Source organism: Chiloscyllium plagiosum, chromosome 1 (genome assembly GCF_004010195.1).
Source record: "Chiloscyllium plagiosum isolate BGI_BamShark_2017 chromosome 1, ASM401019v2, whole genome shotgun sequence".
In the NCBI taxonomy this organism is placed as follows: Eukaryota; Metazoa; Chordata; class Chondrichthyes; order Orectolobiformes; family Hemiscylliidae; genus Chiloscyllium; species Chiloscyllium plagiosum.
Window position 1 is genome coordinate 136605684 of NC_057710.1, and position 16139 is coordinate 136621822.

The window sequence follows — 16139 nt, forward strand, 5'->3', positions numbered from 1 at the left end:
TGTTGTGTGATTTTTAACTTTGTATACCCCAGTCCAGCACCGGCATCTCCACATCAAAAGAACAAGATTGTGAATGTTCCTGCAGCAAATGGACTGCACACTTCCAAGAATGCAGCTTCCCACTTTTCTGTGCCTCCAAATGAAAGCAACAATAGCAACAACATATATTTCTACAGCTCCTTTAATGTGACAAAATTGCCAAAACATTTCACGGAAACATTCTGCTGAAGCAGAGCAGGACAGCGAGCCAAACAGGCAGACTTGAAGTCAGGTGACCAAAAGGTTGCTCAGAAAGCTAACAATTAAGGAGTATCCTAAAAGGGGAAAGTGAGGTAGAGAGGCATATGGAGGGTGTTTCAGAGCCTGGGGCTAGGCAACTAAGAGGATGAGCCATTAAAGTGGAGTAAAATATGAGAACGTAGAAGATTGGAATTAAGGAAGCTCGTGCATCTTAGAAGATGTGGGACCGGAGATACTTCCAATGAAAGGGAATTACAAGACATGAAGGATTTGAAAACAATAAAGGGAATTTTAAAATCAAGACATGCTTAACCCTCAGTCAGGGTTAATGACTATTCGGATTAAGGAGTAATCTTACCGTCCCTGCAGCCAGGGATGTTCAAAAAATGCTGTTCCAGCCCTTGACACCCATATCCAATAAATTAATTTTTAAAAAAAGCTTCATGTGATTTACGAAATGGACAGAGTACGAGAGATGAATACAAATTCATGGAAGGGAGAATGAGGGAAACCAGTCAGAGGAGCATTGGAATGGTTGAGACTAATGATAACAAAGGCTGGTTTGTGAGTTTCAATGCCATGGAAGTGGAAATAATGGAGTATAAATGTGAGATTACATGCTTTTCTCAGGATCAAATTTAACACAAAGATTGCTAACAGACTGACTTAATCTCACATCTATTACCAGGAAAAAGAGTGGAATCAGTAGCTAAGAAATAAAGTTTGGAACATTCAGTCCATATCTCAAAATTATGCACAAGTTGAAAAAAAAAGGTTTTGTCATCTTTCCTATATTATTTGTTTTCTTGATGGAATAATCACCCTTTCTACTTAGATAACCCATAAGACCTTTGGTAAGTTTATAAATAGTTTCAAATATAAATCATGGGTACTCAATACCTTGAAGATACTGTTCAAATGATTGAATTGCAACTATCACTATTAGCGATTTTGTGCCAAAATCAGATTTCAGTTGTTTATTAAAGTTTCCTTCATCTTCTCTGAGTGCCATAATTAACACCATTCTTAAAACGTTAACCTTTCTCAAAGATTTAACAATCTCGTTTCTTTCTAACCAGTAATTTTATCATGCTTCCTTGCCTCTTTAAAGTTACAGAATGTTATCACTGTGTGCTAAATGTGTCATTTCTCGTATCCCTCTAATCCTGCCAACTGAAATTCAAACAAAACTTTTTTAAAAATTAATTAATTAAGATTGTGACAGATTTTCATTATTTTTCTGTTAAAAGGGATTTTTAACCATGAGATGGAAGAAGTTCACTTTGTAAGCTGTTTAGCAAATATATTTAGTTGCAAACTTATTCCTGAATTAGTTTTTAAACTTAGTTTATAAATAAAGAACATTTGGTTCCCCTGCTAAATATATTATTTTAATTGTGTAAGATGATTTGGAAGATAAACAGGATGTACATTTTGAATTATTGATAAAATGGTGGGTTTTTGTTTTGGCAGGATATAGAATTTTACTTTTGTTTGGTAACCATTGCACAAGTGAAATTTCACTTGCACAGTAAAAGATAGTTAGATATAGATGAATCTTTAAAAATTCCTTCATCATTAATTATGAACAATAATAACTCACTAATTCAATAATTCAGTGAAATAATAAATTAGTTAAACACAAGGATTAATATTTAAGTTTTCATATCCCTGATTTGAACCTGAGCCAGGAATCGAGACTGCTGAAACTCAACACTGAAATAGGACAATAATATTTTACAGAATCATCCAGTGTGGATTTAGAGTGCATGCTGATTGTAAATGGCACTGAATAAATTTGACTTTATTGGAAATATATGAAGGAGCATAGAAGTAAGCATATGTTATTCAGCTCCCTGACACTACATTATCGTTCAATTAGATCATGGTTGCCTGTTATGGACTAGGCCAAATGCCCTCCAAACATTTCAAGAAAGCAGTCCAGACCCTACCTTTGCGAGTTGTTTTAAGTAGGTGTAAAGCAGATATTCCAGGAAGGATGCAGGTGGTCAAACCACTTAGTTTTAAACAACACAGAATTTATTTGTAAGCTAACTGACTGAAACACAAACAAACAAAAAAATAAAATAACTTGACCTATCCAAAAACCCAACAGACTAGGCAAACTTAATGATGCTGTTCCAAATACTTGCAACAATCCCCATTAAAATAAAACCTCAGCAAAAAAGGTAAAAATCAAACACAGGGTCTTATAGGAGAAATGTCAGAGAGAGATTCAGCATGGACCTGCTTCTTTGGGTCCAACAGCTTCAAAACTGACTGACTGCTTTCAGTGAACAACCAGACTGTGAAAACCAAAGCAAACCAAAGAAAAGGTGGTCTGGGAGAACTGGCCACTCCCCTTTCATTGCGCAAATGTTTTTTTTTAAACTTGAAAACATTCTGAAGTAGTTTAAACCAGACTTCAGAATTGCTGCTTTTACGACCTCTCTGAAAAAAAGCCAAGGACAGCATAACCTTGTTAAAGGGGCAGCAAGGACCTACCTCATTGTTAAAGGAACACCTCCCCCTTAAAAGAACCATCAATATCCAAAGATGACTTCATTTTAAAACCCATTAATCTTAAACTACTAATACTGTACAATATGCATACACCTGACATTGACTATAAACGTGCAAACATACACTATTACATTCTGTTTCAGACTGTCTTACTCTTGTTACCAAATGCCACTGTTTCTTATTCAAGTCCTCGATAAGGCATCGGCAATCACGTTTTATCATCCTGCCACATGCACAATTTTCAAATTGAATGGCTGTAACAATAAGCTCCACCTAAACAGTCTCGCATTTTTGTTCTTAAATTTCTCCACAAACTTCAATAGGTTATGATCAATGTAAATGATTGCCTCAGATACATTATGGTAACATAGACATTGAAATGTTGTAACGCCAACACCAAGCTCAATGTCTCCTTTTCAACTGTCAAATATTTCTACTGAAACTGTCCAATTTCCTGGAGAAATACTTGATAAGTCTTTCTATCTTCACATCATATTCCTTTAAGGCACAGCACTGACACCCACATCACTCACATTGATAGCCACCTTGACTGGCTAATATTGGGGAAGTGGTTAACACAGCTTTCACGCTGTCAAATGTCTTCTGAAAGTCCGCTGTCCATTGAAACTTCTTGCCTTTCTTTAGCAATTCAGTGAGTAGAGCAGCCACACTGCTAAAATTTGGTCCAAATTTTCAATAAAACCTACTCAATCCCAGGAGTCATAGTATTGCTCTTTTTTGTCAACAGCATGGGAAACTCTCCAATTAATTTAGTTTTGCATTCCATGGGTCAATGTTTCCATATCCAATAACATGGCCCAGGAAGGCAACTTGGGTTTTGACAAATTTGCATTTAGCCAGGTTTATCAACAAGCTTGCTTCCTGAAATTGATCGAACATTTCTGATAAATGTTGTAAATGTTCCTTCCATGTGTGACTAAAAGTCACCAGTTCATCTCTGTATATGACACAATTGAGTCATCTGGCAATGACCTTATTGGTTAGTCTCTGAAATGTGGCTGGCACAATTTTCATTCCAAATAGCATGACTTAGACTCATAAAGTCAGAGAGATGTACAGCATGGAAACAGACCTTTCAGTCTAACTCGTCCATGCTGACTAGATGTCCTAACCCTATTCTAGTCCCATTTTCCAGCACTTGGCCCATCTAAACCCTTCCTATTCATATACTTATCCAGATACCTTTTCAATGTTGTACCAACCTCCATCACTTCCTCTGGCAGCTCATTCCATACACACATCATCCTCTGTGTGAAAAAGTTGCCCCTTAGGTCCCTTTTATATCTTTCCCCTCTCACTCTAAATCTATGCCCTCTAGTTCTGGACTCCACGCAGTCTCTGATTCTCCAAGAAAAACAGCACCAGCCTGTTCAGCCTTTCTCTGTAGCTCAAATCCTCCAACCCTGACAACATCCTTGTAAATCTTTTCTGAACACTTTCAAGTTTCACAACATTTTTCTGATAGGAAGGAGACCAAAATTACAAGCAATATTCCAACAGTGGCCTAACCAATGTCTTGTACAGTTGCAACATTACCTCCTAACCCCCATAGTCAATGCTCTGATCAATAAAGGAAAGCATACTAAATGCCTTCTTCACTTTCTTATCTACCTGCAACTCCACTTTCAAGGAACTATGAACCTGCACTCCAAGGTCTCTTTGTTCAGCAACACTCCCGAGGACCTTACCATTAAGTGTATAAGTCCTGCTCTGGTTTGCTTTTCCAAAATGCAGCATCTCACATTTATCAAAATTAAACTCCAACTACCACTCCTTAGCCCATTTTTCCATCTGATCAAGATCCCGTTGTATTCTGAAGTAACCTTCTTTGCTGTCCACTACACCTCTAATTTTGGTAACAACTGCAAATTTACTAACAATACCTCCTATGTCCACATCAAATCATTTATGTAAGTTACAAAAATAGTGGACCCAGCACCAATCCTTGTGGCACACCATTGGTCACAGACCTCCAATCTGAAAAGCAACACTCCATCACCACCCTCTGTCTTCTACCTTTGAGCCAGTTCTGTGTCCAAATGGCTAGTTCTCCCTGTACTCCATGAGATCTAACCTTGCTAAACAGTCTCCCATGAGGAACCTTGTCAAACACCTTGCTGAAGCCCATATAAATCACATCTGCCCTCATCAATCCTCTTTTTAATTTCTTCAAAAAACTCAATCAAGTTTGTGTAACAGGATTTCCCATGCATTTCCCATGCTGATGATCCCTAATCAGTTCTTGCCTTTCCAAATACATGTAAATCCTGTCCCTCAGGATTCCCTCCAACAACTTGCCCACCACCTATTTCAGGCTCACCAGTCTATAGTTCCCTGGCTTTTCCTGACCACTTTTCTTAACTAAATAGGCGTTATGAAAACAGAAATTGACTTCATTCTTTTGGATAACAGTTCCTGCCAGTATTGTCCAACTTAGAAATGTAAGTTACTTGTCTCACATTTTCAACACAGTCTTCCAAATGCAGAGCTGGATATGCGCCAGTCTCTGTAACTATATTAACTTTGCGTTGGTCCTCACATAACTTTTGGGTATACCATCTGGTTATGCACTATTACTATGGGTGAGCTCCAGTCACTATAACTCCCTTCGATTATGTCATTTTTGAGCATGCGGTCAATCTCCTTTTGAACCCATGCCAACTTTATAAGGTCATACCTGTAAGGATGTTGCTTTTTCAGAACACCACTTCTTATCTGTACATCATGTATAATTAGGTTAGTACTGCCCAGCTTATTTCCACATATCTCCCCATTTGATAGTAAGAACTCTTTCAGAGCATTTTGATTTTACTTTGGAAAGTAACTCAATAATTTATGCCCATTTTTGACAACTTCTTCATTGTCCAATTTAATTTGAGGAATGTCCAATACTGAACTTGGTTCTTCCCTTTGTGTTGAAACCAATAACACAGTCTCTTTTGGCTTTCCTGACCTGTCAAAATACCATTTGAGCTTATTCACATGACACAGTCTGTGACATGTCTTCCTGTCTTGAGTCCTTATCAAATAGAGAAAATGAGGTCTGCAGATGCTGGAGATCAGAGATGGAAATGTGTTGCTGGAGAAGCGCAGCAGGTCAGGCAGCATCCAGGGAACAGGAGAATCGACGTTTCGGGCATGAGCCCTTCTTCAGGAAGTCCTTATCAAATAGTTCACCTCACTCAATTTCTTTTCCACTTGATAAGATCCACTAAACCTTGCTTTTCAAGGTTCACCTATCACTGGAAGTAACACTAACACCTTATTTCCATTTGCAAAATTGAGAGTTTTTGACTTCTTGTCTGCGTCCTGTTTCATTGTATGCTGTGAGACTTATAAGTACTATCGAGCCAACCCTTCCACTCTACTTAATCATTCGCGAACATTTGACATATAGTCCAAAATATGTGGTCTCTAAATTATGACTTATCAATTTACCCTTAATCAATTTTAGCACTTCATGCCCAAAAGCTAATTCAAATGGACTGAATTTTTGTCAATTCATTTGGTGCATCTCTGACTGCAAAATGTACAAATGGAATTCCTTTATCCCAATCATCTGGATAGAATTGGCTGTAAGCTCGCAACATGGTATTTAGTGTCAATGGCTCCTCGCTAGCACTCCCTGCAACTTTGGATGGTACTCAGTAGATTTGAATTGTCTTTTTCCCTAAGCTGTCCATACCTTCCTGCAATAGTTTTGATGGGAAGTTTGACCTTTGATCTGTGTGCATCCCCATGAGTAGTCCATATCTGAAAATTTAAAGCAATCGTATCAAAAGGCACACATGGAAAAAGAATCTGATTGTATCCCTGAATGCTACCATCTTAAAAATGATGTCCTAATGAGGAAATTTGAGTAGCTCCTCTGCAATTCTTTTAACTGTCATAATTGCATCATGGAACAGTCTTTGGAAATCTAATGGACACATCCATTATTGTTAACAAATGCTGATTCCCACTTTTTGTTTGAGGTAGAAGCTCTATGCAATCAATTGAGACTCTTGTAAAAGGAATATGTATTAAAGGAGCAGGTTTTATTTCTGCCTGAGGTTTTCCAATTACCTGACATGTATGACATGTCTGGCAAGATTCAACTATATCCTTGTGCAGTCCAGGTCAGTAAAAATATTGTTGTATTTTAGCTTGAGTTTTTCTTACTCCTAAATGATCTCATGATGTTAGCTTCTGCGCCACCTGCAATACCTCTTTTCTATAACCCAATGACAATACAACTTGATGAACTTCTGCCCATTTCTCATCTGCTTGAATATGTGGTGGTCTCCATTTCCTCATTAAGACATCATTTTTAAGATGGTAGCATTCAGGGATACAATCAGATTCTTTTTCCATGTGTGCCTTTTGATACAATTGCTTTAAATTCTGCTGTAATTTATCTGGGCTAAAAATGTTTGCTTTGTCATCTATATGTGCCTGGTTTGTGTCAATCTTCTGATCAAACAGGGTCTCTGCTAATTCCACTTCAACTTTCTTATCTGTACGCTTTGATCTCTCCTGTTTCCACTATTGACTTTGTGACCTTGTTACCACACAGTCAGGAAAAACCCCAGGCCATGTGCCCTGCCATAGTTCAGTTGCCTGAGCTTCCACTGGCTTTTCAACCACAGTAGGTAGCACTCATACCTGTAAACCAGCTAGATCATTAGCAAGGACAAATTGTAGTTCTGGAGCTGAGAGTTTGACCAGTATTCCTACTATGACTTCTCCACTTTTCACTGGTCACTCTAACCTCACTTTACATAATTGAGCACTTCGTGTCTCACCTAAAATTCCCATTATTCGCACCTTTCTGGCAATGGTCGGTCAGAGCTACATAGCTCCTCAGCTTTCAATGTCACAGATTGAGAGAATCCCATATCCCTTAATATTGTAACCTCTTTACCTGCTGCTCCTGGCCTATGCACGTAAACTTTACTTTCACTGGCATATGGTTTAAGAAGATCTGGCACTTCCTCCTTAACCAACCTCTGACCAGGTTCAGCTTTCTAGTTTCCACTGTGCTTTCCATTACCAGTCCAACAAAACTTACTGGCTTATCCTGTTTTCCAACATCTAGCTTCCCAGTGCTTATCCTAACCCACCACCATTGTGATTTCATGTGGCCTACTTTATTGCAGTGAAAACACCGAAACATTTTAATTTCTCTTTCCCTTCAAGGGTTTCCTTTTCACCCTGTGGTAAGTTATCCTTCTGATTTGCACCAAGATGTACCTTTCCTATTCCACGCGAGGATTTCTCTTACTCCAATTTCTATCCCTCATGGATTAAAATTGATTTTGGAAGCCAAACTTTGATTTATGAACGAACCATAATCATCAGCCATTTCAGCTGCTGATCTTGCCATTTTTAACTCTATGCTCTTCCACATGAGTTCTCACTATTTCAGGAAGTGAATTTTTAAACTTTTCCAAAATAATTGTCTCTCTGAGAGCATCATAGGTATGCTCTATTTTTAATGCCCTTATCCGCCCATCAAAGTTTCTTTGTTTGATTCTTTCAAACTCAATACATGTTTGAACTGGTTCTCTCCTTAGATTCCAAAAACGTTATCCATAGGCTTCTGCAGCTAAGATGGCTTCCTTCAGCTCCTCATACACTGCAGATACTTCCTCTGATAGTGGTGTGAATACATCATTAGCTCCACCTACTAGCTTTGTTTGGATCACTGGCCAGCGCATTTGTTTAGCCACCTTTTCAAATGAGATGAAAAAGATTTCTACATTCTCCTGATCAAATTTAGGCAATGTTTGAAAATTTTAAACAGCTTCGCACCAGGCCTTTGGCTACCATGGCTCACCCTCACTCTCCTCTTCACTAAGCTTACCTTCAGTCTTCATCTCCATCCTTTTACACTGACTTTCTTGTCTAAGGGCTAATTTCTGAAGTTCAGACTCTCCTCTCTCATCTCTCTCTTTCTCTCTTCTTGTTCTGCTAAAGCAATTCTGTGTTTTTCTTTTTCTCTTTCCTCTGCTTTTAATTATAATTCAAACTGTTTCATTTCTGTTGCTCTTTCCTTGTTTTTTGCCTCTAACTCAAGCTGCTTCATTTTAAATTGATGTTTAGCCATCTTGAAAGATTCTGCTGGTGTTTCCATCAAATGTAAATGCTGAGCTACTGCTGTAATCATCCCTCCTTTTCTCATGGAAGGAGGCTGCTCCAGCTCCAGCATGTCCACTAACTCCAGCAGCTTAGTCACCTTTTGTAAAACTCCCAACCCCCAGATAACTCCTGGTGACTGAAAGAGCCATTGTTATCCCAAGCATTGTTTAAAATGACCAAAATCAAGAAGCCCATCAACAAGACACTAACACCTACCACTTGCTGCCTTCAAGTCCAACAACCTTAATCCCAAATTGGAACTACAAAACAAATCCCAGACAAGCCCTCAATATGTTATGGACCAGGCCAAACCCCCACCTACCCAGACCCTACCTTTACTAGTTGTATTAAGCAGGTGTATTGTGGATATTACAGGAGGGATGCAGCAGGTACAACCACTTAGTTTTACACAAAACAGAATTTATTTGCAAGATTACTGACTGAAACATAAACATAAGAGAACAGAATATTAAATAATTTAACCTATCCAAAACCCACAGAATATCCTAACTGGGGGCAGCACGTTACCTCAGTGGTTAGTACTGCTGCCTCACAGTACTCGGGATAAGGGTTTGATTCTAGCCTCAGATGGCTGTCTGTGGGAGTTTGCACATTCCCCTCTTGTCTGCATGGGTTTCCGAGAGGTGCTCCAGTTTCCTCCCACAATCCAAAGACGTGCAGGTTAGATGAATTAGCCACGCTAGTTCAGGGATGTGTGGGTTAGGTGCATTAGTCAGGGGTAAATGTAGAATAACGGGCAATGGGTTTTGCTGGGATTTTTTCGGAGGGTCAGTGTGGACTTGTTGGGCCGAAGGGCCTGTTTCTACAATGTAGGGATTCTACGATTCTAACATAATTATGCTGTTCCAAATTAATGCAATAATCCCCATTAACACCAAAAAAGATTAAATCAAACACAGTGTGTTATAGGAAAGATGTCAGAGAGAGATTCAGCATGGACCTGCTTCTTTGGGTCCAGCAACCTCAAAACTGACTGACTGCTTTCAGCCAGATTGTGAAAGCCAAACCAAACCAGAGAAAAAGTGAGCTGGAAGAACTGGCCGCTCCCTTTTCATTGTTTCTTTTAAATTTGAAAGCATTCTCAAATAGATCAAGCCAGATGTTTTAGAATCGCTGCTTTTATGAGGTCTCTGAAAAAAACAGTGAAGGACAACATAACCTTGTTAAAGGAGCAGCATTATCACAGTCATTTTAGTTGATTACATCATAAATATCTATTTATATACCTTTTGTTTGCTTAAGAAACTAACTAAGTTACTAGCAAATCCACATCCAAATGTGTGCATTTTCTATTCACTCCCCATTCAAATCTCTTCAATGTGGCTTCATCTCAAATACATGCAATTTCCTCGAATAATTTTTTCTCGGTTCTGTTCTCATAGTTTCATTCTTACGGTCAACGCATTTCCAAGAAACGGCCCTGACATCGTTTTCACATGATCATCACTGCCATGTTTCAGTGCAAGGTCACTTTACAGATAGAAACCTTAGCACAATGATTTCAATATGATAGGCTAGAGGTAAGTTTCTCCCTTAAAAAAAGGTAGAGAATATGTATATTTTTAGCTCTTTACAGGACAGACATTACTTTCCAAGATACACTGACGCAAAGGTAGCAACCTACTACCCATTCAAAGAGGAAACTTGCTCCAGAACCCTCTGGGAAACAGTCATGATTGACTTTGTCATCTCCCCACATGAAGAAGCCGCTCCCAACAAGGCAAAATGTGCTGAAAGGTGTGAAGTGGTCCTTAGTTAGGTATTTAAATGAGCCACCAGGACCACTGACTCCATGATCACCGCACGGACCACTGACTCCATGATCACTGCCAGGACCACTGACTCCATGATCACTGTCAGGACCAACTGACTCCATGATCACCGCCGGGACCACATACTCCATGATCCCTGTCAGGACCACAGACTCCATGATCCCTGTCAGGACCACTGTTATCCTCCTGGACCTTTTGTATTGTCATTTCAGCTAAGGTAACACAAAGGAACAGGAAATTAGATGTCTGTCTCGGCCAGTTGTGAATGAAAGATGGCATGGGAAGACACTATTCTTGATTTGGAGCTAATGACGCCACACTTATCCCAAAGAAAATACCAAAGGATTCTGACAAGGGGATGTAAAATCCATTTTGTTTGCTAAGTGTCTCAAGCAAAAACACCAGTCACATGACTGAAGTTGCTACTTGGCTCTATGAATTCCAGAAACAGATACAGCAGTTTATTATGATGGAGATTTGGCATTTATTACTAAATGAAAATAGCAAAGTGTTGCTGCAACTGTACAAGGCATTAGTGAAATTGCACATGGAGTATTGCATGCAGATTTATTGCCCTTTCTTGAGAAAGGATGTATTTGTATTGGAGGCAGTTTAGAGGAGGTCCAGTGGATTGATTCCAAAGGTGAGGTGTTTATTTTATGAAGAGAGATTGAGCACTATAGGCCTTTATTCTCTAGGGTTTTGAAGGATGAGTGGAGGTCTAATTGAGGTATGTAAGATGCTGAAGGGGATTGACAAAGTAGACATAGTTAAAAATCACACAACACCAGGTTATAGTCCAACAGGTTTAATTGGAGGCACTAGCTTTTTGAGCACTGCTCTTTCATCAGGTGGTTGTGGAGTATATGATTCTAAGACACAATTTATAGCAAAAGTTTACAGTGTGATGTAATTGAAATTATACATTGAAAAACACCTGGATTGTTTGGTAAATCTCTCATCTGTTAGAATGACCATGTTAGTTTCACTTCTTTCATATGTAAATCTTAAAGCATTTTTTTAAAAGTTACATTCTCAAGTGAGGAAGTGACCAAGTTGATAGATGAAGGAAGGGCTGTTGATGTCATATACATGGACTTTAATAAGGCATTTGATAAGGTTCCCCATGGTAAACTAATAGAGAAAGTGAAGTCACATGGTGTGCAGGGTGGGCACAGCCTTAGAATTAGAGGGGGTCAATTTAGAACGTAAATAAGGAGACATTTCTTCAGCCAGAGAGTGGGTGGCCTGTGGAATTCATTGCCACAGAGCTCAGTGGAGGCCGGGACATTAAACGTCTTCAAGGCAGAGATTGATAAATTCTTAATCTCCCAAGGAATTAAGGGATATAGGGAGATTGCGGGTAAGTGGCGTTAAAATGCTGATCAGCCATGATTGAATGGTGGAGTGGACACAATGGGCCGAATGGCCTTACATCCACTCCTATTTCTTATGGTCTTAAGAGTGGGGAAGAGAGAAAATATTAACAAGAAAATAACTTACAAAGCAATATGAAACCTTCTTTTTCCCAAAATATCTTGTGGTTGGTTTTGTTCCCAACAATACAAAGCTATTGAAATGGTCTTGTCTCGAATTTTGTTTTGACATATGCAGCTCCTGACTAGACCTTGATGAAACAGTTTCCTTTTAACATACTTTGGGGTTGAACCTCAGTTTTGTAACAATGTATCATGTAGGATCACATTAAACAGAACAGTAAATATTTATTTATTTAACGACCATACATGATGATAAACATGACAAACTCTGACTGAGCTATCACTGACCAGATGGCTGACATTGATCAGCAAATGACGATCTGTAGCCTCAGGTTAAAAAAAACATAGTGGTGCAGCAAGGTCAGACCTTTTTATTAATCATTAAAGATCAACTGATCAAAATGGAAAGCAACATTGCAAATATGGTGGATTATCTTTCTTCAAGTTTGTCAATCTTGCATAATGTGGCTCTGTTGAAATGATGGAAAACATTTGCTGATCTGAGAGGTCACTGATGATTTTTGGCAAATCAACTGCAAATACTGGTTTTCTTGTAAAAGAAAAATATTTGTTGTGATTTGGCAATATCAAATGTTCACGCATATTGATGTCTTCATTGTACTTTATATTAAATTAAGCCCGATTTTAATGAATTAAGATGAAACTATGGGAACACCAATGGTACCTCTTTTCTGGGGTAGGTATATTCACTGAAGAATGTTGTAGAAATGTGGAAGGAAAGCATGAAACGATGAGCAAAGCCAGTCTATCTGTTGAGAGCAGCTTTCTACATTTTCGAACAGAGTTCAAGATGTTGAGATGAAATTCTTGCTAGGCAGTGGCAAGATGTTGATTACAGGGATTGTCGCTAGTCATCACCCTCATCAACAGCCAATCTCATTTCATTAATGTGAAGTTTCCTCTTATACCACCATCTTGGAGGAAGCTAGATGATGAGAATTCCCAACATCAAAGTCTGGTGACTCCAGCTTGCTGCTTGGACTACCAGCTTAGACACCCAACATCAGCATTTCAAAGCATGCTCCAAAACTGCAGCCACTAGGCGCTGGCATCCAACACTTGCCAGCCTGCATGCATCATCAAGGCACATCTCTGATCCACTGCTAGTATGCTTCTGCACTGTATTGCTGCATGTTGATTCGCACCACAATTATCATTGCACTCAGCTCACAGACGGGACAGTCTGCATCTTAGAACTGCTTGTTTTCTTTCTATCTCATTCAGTTAGCATCTACACAGAATTCCTACTTTGTGTTGTCTTGCCTTTCCTTGCGTTGACAGTTTGCCCCCTCAGCCAGAGCACAAAGACTCATAGTACTGTGGTATTTCTTCCCAGACATGAAGCCTGGTAGCTTGTCATGGGACACTGCATGTACTTTAACCAAATGGCCACTCCTCAAAGCAATGTCAAGGGAAACACCTTTTAGTCAGGGATCCCGATGTGGTAATTCCAGGTCACCCTCCAATTTTTGACCTTGGGCACTATCAGGCCACTTGGATAGACTCAGATCTCTGTCTGCGTAGGAGGCGAAGAGCCAGATGTCTGGCACTTCACCACCTATCATGGCTCCTTCTGTTCAATTGTGGGCTGTTTTCCCATGCACTGAGAGAACAGGAGGGATTGGATGAGGTGGAAGTGGGTGGTATAGCTGTCACTGCTGTGCAGATAGGGGAAAGGTATTGAACTGCCTGAGCAAGTCAATGGATAGAGTAGAGGGTTACAGGGTTAGCAGCATGGGTGGAATGGATTGCGAGGGTGAGTTGGTGACAGTGACTGAGGGAAGATGTTGCAGGCAAGTGAGAATGGTAGTGCATGGACCTTGATGGGAGGTATGTACAATGGCAGATGCAAAATGAGTGTGAGGTAGCAGGTAGAAGATGGTGGCATTTACGCTCGTAGAGTGAGAAGATCGTTGATTTATTTCTTATAATACTGGGCATTCTTTCTGATGGTTGAGACTAGTGCAACCTGGGTGACAACTTTGCACCAGGCTGGCAGGATCTGGTGTTGTGACCTGCATTAACAGTCCTTGGGGTAGTGGACTTGCTCCCCTGCACCACCCTCTGTGTAAAGTATCCCCCTTAAACTTTTCTCCTCTCACCTTGAATGTGTAACCTCTCATGTGTAACCTCTCACAGCGACTTCTTGTTTCCTGTGCACAAAGTGGGCCACCAATAAGCCTTATCTGCCAAGACGAGGGCAAATGCCACAAACAATGCTTGTTTGGCTATGTAATGGCATCTGAGAATGTACCATTCAGCATGTCCATTCTGTTTTTCTATTTAATAAGGTCAGATAAGAGTCTGTCAGGGTTGTTTTCATTAGAAAAAAGGAGATTGAGGGGGAACCTGATTGAGGTCTACAAAATCATGAAGGGTATAGACAGGGTGAAAAGAGATAAGCTTTTTTCCCAGGGTAAGAGATTCAATAATGAGAGGTTACACATTCAAGGTGAGAGGAGAAAAGTTTAAGGGGGATACTTTACACAGAGGGTGGTAGGTGCCTGGAATGCGTTGCCACCAGAGGTAGTAGAGGCAGGCATGGTAAGTTTGTTTAAAGTACATCTGGACAGATGCATGAGTAGGTGGGAAGCAGAGGAATACAGATCCTTAGGAATTGGGCGATAAGTTTAGATAGTGGATTTGGATCGGCACAGACTTAGAGGGTCATAGGGCCTTTTCTTGGGCTGTAAATTTTCTCTGTTCTTTGTTCATATCAACTCCACTTTCCCACCTTCACCTCATCAATATTGACTCATTTGCTAGCTACTAACCTCTGTCTTAAAATTGCAACTGTCCCCACCTCCATTTCTCTCTTGTGGAGAGTTCCAAAGACATTTGACTCTCCGAAAGAAAAGATTCCCCACACCTCCATCTTAATTGTACAATCTCTAACTTTTAAAATCTCTCACCCTAATTCTAGTCTTTCCCAAAAATGGGAAACTTCCTTTCACCATCTACATTTTCAAGTCCCTTCAGGATATTATAAATTTCAATAAAATGACCACCCATTCCTCTAAACTCCAGTGGAGTAAGGCCAAGCCTGTTCAACCTTTCCTCATAAGGGAGAGCTCCAAATCCAGGTGTCAATTGAATGAACATTCCCTGAACTGTCTCTAACACACTTACTTATAGAATGAAATCAAAACTATACACAGTATTCTACTTCTAGTCTCACTAACATCCTGCATTAGTATAGCAAAATATTTCTACTTCTTTAATCCATTGCCCTGGCAATAAATTAGAGCATTCTATTTGCTTTCCTAATTACTCACCAGCATATTAAGTTTGTGTAATTCATGTGTTAGATAAGCCAGCTCCCTCTGTAATTACTCTCTATTTAAATAACATGCTGCTTTTTTCATTTTTCTTGTAAAAAGTGGACAAGATCACAATTTGCTTTATTATACACTACCTGCCAAAGAAGAAGAATGTCAACGAGGGACAGTTTTAAGAAACACCTATGTTGTTTCTGATTGCCACTAAGTGGCCATTTAAGGGCCTTAGTTGGTAATGGATTGAGGAAGTCCCGAATGGACAATCTCACCAGAAATTAACTATTGAGTTAGTGAGAAGGAAGCAGTTCAAAAGGGCCAGTTAGCCCAATTATTATCCCGCTTTCCATATTTCTCATCAGCTTCCGGGAGGGGATTGTTCAGTCCTCCTTTTATTTTATTTTATTTATTTTTTGCATGGAACTGCCTAGGGTACAGGGCAAGAATACAGCAAGGAGTCGCTGGTTAATGAAACTAATAGGCTGGAAAATCTAGAAGCAGTGGAGCTATATAGCTGCTGGTATCCTTATGTGACAGACTTGCACTTCCAGTTCTTACTCAGAGAGCTAGATATCATTGCTTTATGGATAGTTTATAACTCTTTGGATGTCACTTGTTTATTCATTTTGATCTGATCTTGCTTACCT